The sequence below is a fragment of the Vipera berus genome (genome assembly GCF_964194415.1).
Source record: "Vipera berus genome assembly, chromosome: 2".
In the NCBI taxonomy this organism is placed as follows: domain Eukaryota; kingdom Metazoa; phylum Chordata; class Lepidosauria; order Squamata; family Viperidae; genus Vipera; species Vipera berus.
The window spans coordinates 101,386,319-101,393,197 of NC_138203.1; the positions used below are offsets into that span (position 1 = coordinate 101,386,319).

The 6,879-nt window shown below is 47.0% G+C and overlaps 1 protein-coding gene across 1 annotated transcript in view; it reads right to left on the reverse strand.

Moving 5' to 3' along the window:
• B4GALT1 (beta-1,4-galactosyltransferase 1) overlaps positions 1–6,879 on the reverse strand; it is a 45,678-nt gene that overhangs the window by 37,012 nt on the left and 1,787 nt on the right. The window lies entirely within an intron of this gene.

A 6,879-nucleotide genomic window follows, 5' to 3' on the forward strand; every position in this document is an offset into this window, starting at 1 on the left:
GAGCTGAGGAATGGAACAAGCTCTCCAAAGGAGTAACACAAGACTAATTAGCAGTGTTAAACTTGATTGGTCTGGCTTGAGTAGTTTCTGGTCTAATTTCCATACTATATGTGCATGTCAGTGAATATATTTAGTCTTCCTAACAGTTCTAGGTCAAAACAAGTACCCCGGATATGTTTTACATACAGTGATAGCAGGGTGTGCCAGCAACAGCAGGCTGTACATAGTTCACAGCTTAGTAACCCAGAAATGTTCACGGCAATGAAAAAAGGATAATCTCAATGACAGTGTTTCAGTACGTTGAAAAATCAGACACAATGAAGTATGGGGGGTTCTTGATCTTGAAGGCTGAGCCTATGTAGCTTCACTGTTCAGCATTTCCCCAGCCATTCAGCTGACCAATGAAGTCTGTCAGAAAGGCAGGTGGATCAAAGTATGGAGACAACAAGCTTATTGTCTCTTTGGTCTCCATGCACTTAAACTGGTCCTAGTTTGCTTTGTGTTCTAATTTCGCTTGATAACAGCAAAACTATATCTAGATCTTAGACAAAAGCCAAAGAAGAAAAACATTTAGGAAATAACTAATTAATCCCATTTGCAGAAGCCTTAATCAACACTGCTAAATCTTTTCAACACATTATTTTTTTTTTAAAAAAATGGTAATTCTATTGCTTCTCAAATCCAGTGTTAAAGTACAAAAAAAATTTGTTAACCATTAATCCTGCTAATAAGTAACAACACAATTCTATCTGTGTCTATTCAGAAGTAAGCCTCTGAAGGATTAGTGCAATTTTGTACCCTCTAATTTCAGAATAAAGCTTTACCAGACTCAGTGAGATTTACTTTTAGTACACTGTGCTGCAAGACTCCAACGTTTGTGCTTTTTCCTGAGAACTGAGATTAATTTCTGAGTAGATATCAAGACAATATGCAAAATGACGTTTCTTGTTCTAAATATTTCTTAATACTTTACTGATCAGTTTATCACTTTTCGACCCATCAAGTTCTCAATCTTACCAAAGTAATATTGCTATGCAATCTGAAAAACAGATTCAGAATGTGATTCTAAACACTATCATATCACCCTGTCAACAAAAGTGTGTATAGTCAAGGCTATGGTCTTCCCAGTTGCAATGTATGGCAGTGAAAGTTGGACCATAAGAAAGGCTGAGCGCCAAAGAATTGAGGCCTTTGAACTATGGTGCTGGAGAAGACTCCTGCGAGTCCCTTGGACTGCAAGGCGATCAAACCGGTCAGTCCTAGAGGAGATCAACCCTGACTGCTCTTTAGAAGGCCAGATCCTGAAGCTAAAACTCAAATACTTTGGCCACCTAATGAGAAGGAAGGACTCACTGGAGAAGAGCCTAATGCTGGGAAAGATTGAGGGCAAGAGAAGAAGGGGACGACAGAGAATGAGGTGGCTGGATGGAGTCACTGAAGCAGTAGGCGTGAGCCTAAATGGACTCCAGAAGATGGTAGAGGACAGGAAAGCCTGGAGGAACATTGTCCATAGGGTCGCGATGGGTCGGACACGACTTCGCAACTAACAACAAATATTTGCCTCACGTATAGCAAATAATTGGGTTGGGTTGTTTAAACAATACTGAAACTTTGGACATATATAATCTTTAAAGTCAGAATTTCCAATTAGGACAAATCTTATTCAGCTTTAAAAAATGTTTATAGCAGCCTTCCCAATCCCACTGATAAGTTTAAATTCTGATTCCCAAAATTCCCCAAGTAGCATCTTTTCAACTATAATCCCCACATCATCAACATCACAGAACAGCCTTAAGATGCTGATCACCAGTTACCTTATAGCAGGGGTGTCAAACTCAATTTCATTGAGGGCCGCATCAGCATTGCAGTTGCCCTCAGGGGGCCGGGTGGGTATGGCCTGGGTGGGCGTGGCCTAACTGGGTGGGCGTGGCTAGAGTGTGTATGGCCTACTGGGTGGGCGTGGCCAGCTCTACATCGTTCGCATCAAGGGTGCCTATGGGGGCCTGGGCAGAAGTGGGACAGATCTGAGGGTCTCTGGCAGGAGGAGGGTCTCTGGGCCAGGGCCAAGGCAGTGGGAGCCGTTCCCTGACTGTTTCCAGGATGGCTTCGTGGGCCACATGAAACCACTTCGCGGGCCGGATCCGGATCTCTCTCTCTCTCTCTCTCTCTCTCTCTCTCCTTCCCTCCCTCCCTCCCTCCCTCACTGTAATATTTGTTCTGCATGGAGAAAAGGAGGTGCTAATGATGGTCTTGGTTATTAGAGTAAATGGAGTGGGGGAAAAGTAAGATTTTTTTTTAAAAAAAGAACAAGATCAAACTCAAAGACTGGGCTTCTAAGAGGGAGCTATCATCAAGGTCAACAGAATTCCAATATTTGGGTAGTTTTGTTGGCCTCAGAGAGCTGGGCTTCAACACCAAAAATCTTCAAACTTGCATTTGCTTTGCTGAGAATAATGAATCTTAAAATTCACACATTAAGAGGGCACACGGTGGGTTAAGACTGTACTTGTACAGAGACAGAAAATGGAAAGGGAGAGAAAAGAGCAGGGTCAGGCAACCCGGTATTTTTTAATTACCGTATATACTTGAGTATAAGCCGACTCGAGTATAAGCCGAGACCCCCAATTTCACCCCCAAAAGTGGGAAAAGTTGTTGACTCGAGTATAAGCCGATCCGCCGTTCTGCAAGCCTCCGCCGCCGGCGGAGGCTGGATCCGCGCTCTGCAAGCCTCCGCCGCCGGCGGAGGCTGGATCCGCGCTCTGCAAGCCTCTGCCGCCAGCAGAGGCTCGATCCGCCATTTTGCAAGCCTGAATACACAGGAATACCCTGTGTGGCCGCGGCTCTCGGGGAAGCCCTGGCTGTCCGCTTCCTCGCTCCACGCTGCCATTCGGGGCCCGCGCGTTCCCCGGGCAAATCGCGGCGCCCAGCAGGCGAGGAAACACGCCCGCTCCAGTCGCCCCCCCTTCCCTCAGGAGACGCGAAGCAAGTGACCGCCCGGAGCTTACCGAGGACTTGCGCGCGGCCGAGGCTTCGGTGCTTCCAGGATCGCGCACACCTCTCCCAAGCCGCCGCCGTCCGGAGACCTGCCGAAGTTTGGGGAGGTTTGGGGAGGTGCGCGCGCACCTCCCCAAACCTCCCCAAACGTCGGCAGGTCTCCGGACCTCCGCGCCCTGCCTGCCTGCTTCTTTCCGCTGCGGAAAGAAGCAGGCAGGCAGGGCGCGGAGGAACGGAGACCTCCCGACGTTTGGGGAGGTTTGGGCGCCTCCCCAAACCTCCCCAAACGTCGGCAGGTCTCCGTTCCTCCTGCCGACGTTTGGGGAGGTTTGGGCGCCTCCCCAAACCTCCCCAGGTCTCCGTTCCTCCGCGCAGACCTGCCGACGTTTGGGGAGGTTTGGGCGCCTCCCCAAACGTCGGCAGGTCTGCGCAGAGGAACGGAGACCTGGGGAGGTTTGGGGAGGTGCCCAAACCTCCCCAAACGTCGGCAGGAGGAACGGAGACCTGCCGACGTTTGGGGAGGTTTGGGGAGGCGCCCAAACCTCCCCAAATGTCGGCAGGTCTGCGCGGAGCAACGGAGACCTGGGGAGGTTTGGGGAGGCGCCCAAACCTCCCCAAACGTCGGCAGGAGGAACGGAGACCTGCCGACGTTTGGGGAGGTTTGGGGAGGCGCCCAAACCTCCCCAAACGTCGGCAGGTCTGCGCGGAGGAACAGAGACCTGGGGAGGTTTGGGGAGGCGCCCAAACCTCCCCAAACGTCGGCAGGAGGAACAGAGACCTGCCGACGTTTGGGGAGGCGCCCAAACCTCCCCAAACGTCGGCAGGTCTGCGCGGAGGAACTGCGCACCTCCCCAAACCTCCCCAAACTTCGGCAGGTCTCGGATGGCGGTGGCTTGGGAGAGGTGCGCGCGATCCCGGAAGCACCAAAGCCTCGGCCGCGCACAAGTCCTCGGTAAGTTTTTTTGTTGACTGGAGTATAAGCCGAAGTGGAATTTTTCAGCCCAAAAAGTGGGCTGAAAAATTCGGCTTATACTCAAGTATATACGGTACATTAGCCACAATGCCTTCCCCATTAGCCACTAATGAGAATCCAAAACTTCTTGAGAACAGCAAAAAGATAACATTCTAGAAGACAGACTAACAGAATGTCAAGATGTAGTCCAAGTTTCAAAGTTTCCTTTTTCTGTTCTGAGAAATAATGATAGAATAACAGTTGGAAGGGACCTTGGAGGTCTTCTACACCAACTTCCTGCTCAAACAGGAGACATTTACCATGTCAGACCAATGGCTGTCCAATCTTTTTGTTAAAAACCTCCTGTGATGGAGCACCCACAACTTCCGGAGGCAAGTTGTTCCACTGATTAATTGTTCTAACTGTCAGGAAGTTTCTCCTTAGTTCTAGGTTGCTTCTCTCCTTGATTAGTTTCCATCCGTTGCTTCTTGTCCTGCCTTGAGGTGCTTTGAAGAATAGCTTGACTCCCTCTTCTTTGTGGCAGCCCCTGAGATATTGGAAGACTAGCCCTTCTCTTCAATAGACCAGACATACCCAGTTCATGCAACAGTACTTCATAAGTTGACATTGTAAATACAACACTCTGTTAAGGATGCAGGTTGAATGTAATATTGTCTTGTCTTGTTAGTTTTTAGTTATTTACCAAAAATGTCAGAATGAAAAACTATATATATATAAAGCAATGCAGCATAAGCTGCCTGTACATTCCACTGCATTGGCATTTAATACTGTATGACATTCAATTCAGAGTGCCTCACAGTTGTGAGATAAGCTATCAATAGATTCAAAGCAAACAAATGAACAAGTCACAGCAGTTTAGTAAGAGAAACAGAAGTTCTCTTTCTAAAAGGTTTCTTTTTTCTCTCAGATGATGCCCAACTTACAAAGAGGGAAAGCTAATCACATAAGAACAAAAGCATGTCATCTCATTTAAGCAAAAAGAAAAGGGAAATATACCATACTTGGATATGCTTGAAATATACTTGGAATATATTTGGAATACTGCATCCAGTTTTGGTGGCCACAATATAGAATATAGAGACTCTGGAAAAAGTGCAGAGAAGAGCAACAAAGATTATTAGGGGGCTGGAGGCTAAAACATATGAAGAACTGTTGCAAGAATAGGGTATGTCTAGTCTAGTGGAAAGTAGGACTAGGGGCGATATCATAGCAGTGCTCCAATATTTGAGGGGTTGTCACAAAAAAAGGGGGTCGACGTATTGCACATAAAGCATCAGAAGGCAAGACGAGAAGTAATGGCTGGAAACTAACCAAGGAGAGAAACAATCTAGACCAGACATGTCAAACACAAGGCCCGGGGGCCAGATCCGGCCCACGAAGTGGTTTCATGCGGCCCGTGAAGCCTTCCTGGAAACAGGGAGGGAACGGCCCCCACTGCCTTGGCCCTGGCCCAGAGACCCTCCTTCTGCCAGAGACCCCCAGATCTGTCCCACTCCTGCCCAGGCCCTCATAGGCACCCTTGATGCGAACCATGTAGAGCTGGCCACGCCCACCCAGTAGGCCATACGCACTTTAGCCACGCCCACACAGTAGGCCACACCCACCCTGGCCACACCCACCCGGCCCCTTGAGGGCAACCGCAATGCTGATGCGGCCCTCAATGAAATTGAGTTTGACACCCCTGATCTAGACCTAAGGAGATATTTCCTGACAGAACAGTGGAATAGCTTGCCTTCAGAAAGTGCTTCATCTTTGGAGGCTTTTAAAAAAGAGATTGGACAGCTATTTGTCTGAAATGGTATAGGACAGGGTCCCCAACCCCTGGTCCATGGACCGGTACGAGGCTGTGGCATGCCAGCAAGTGGTCTGCACAAACAAGCAAAGCCACATCCGTGAGATGCAGGCAGCACAGAAAACCATGCACTCTCTGGTCCGTGGAATAACCTTCTCCACGGAACCGGCCCCTGGTGCCCAAAAAGTTAGGGACCTCTGGTAAAGGAGACACACAGTTCTGACCTGATGAAATCTCCAATGCAGTTTGCAATATGCTTTACAGTCTGTCACTGCTGTTTAACACGATTTTCCCCCAAACTATGTTTTAAGTGGAGCTCTCACCTTCAAGAACACCACCATACAGAAATGTTAAGAACATAGTGAGATTTTAAAAAAATCTCTTCACAAAAAGAAATAGCCAAATACTTTCATGATGTGGAGCAAATCTATATAGGCTTTAAAGGAATCTCAAAAAGTAGGGTTTAATTGGGATTGTACAGAAATGATTTTATAAACTGAAAATGAGGACAGTATGTAGCTCATACAACCTGTGCTTTTTTTGTAAAAGAAAAAGGTGCCGGAACTCACACATGTCATACAACCCGCCTTGCCTACCCTACAAGGTTCCATCCAAAAAAGGTGCCGGAACTCCGTTCTGAGCGTTCTATGAGAAAAAAAAGCCCTGCAAACAACTCTTGTGATATTTGTTAGACCTCTACAAAACTACAAACTTACTTTTAGAAGCTGAAAGGGGCTACAGATTTTTTCCCCAAAGCAGCAATTTTTCTTTGAAACTGTTCCAGTTTTTTTGTTTTTTTAAAAAAAAATCAAACAGGAGGAAATGAACTTTTAGCTAAAGGGAGTGAGAATCCCCTCGAATGATGGTGCCAATTCATTTTTAAGCAGTTTTTCTTTTACAATGGATTTTGAATTGCAAATTTTAAAAATCTGTAATAGTAAGATCGAGTAAAATGGAAATAAAAAATAAAGCTATCAAGAACAAAATGTAGCCAGTCAATTGTCACAGTGATATCCGTTATATCCACAAAGTTGGCCAACACGGCCTACAAATTCACCAAAGTCAGGCAGGGCCCCTATTCTGACAGAACCTGATACTTTGGATCACTTTGGACACACTT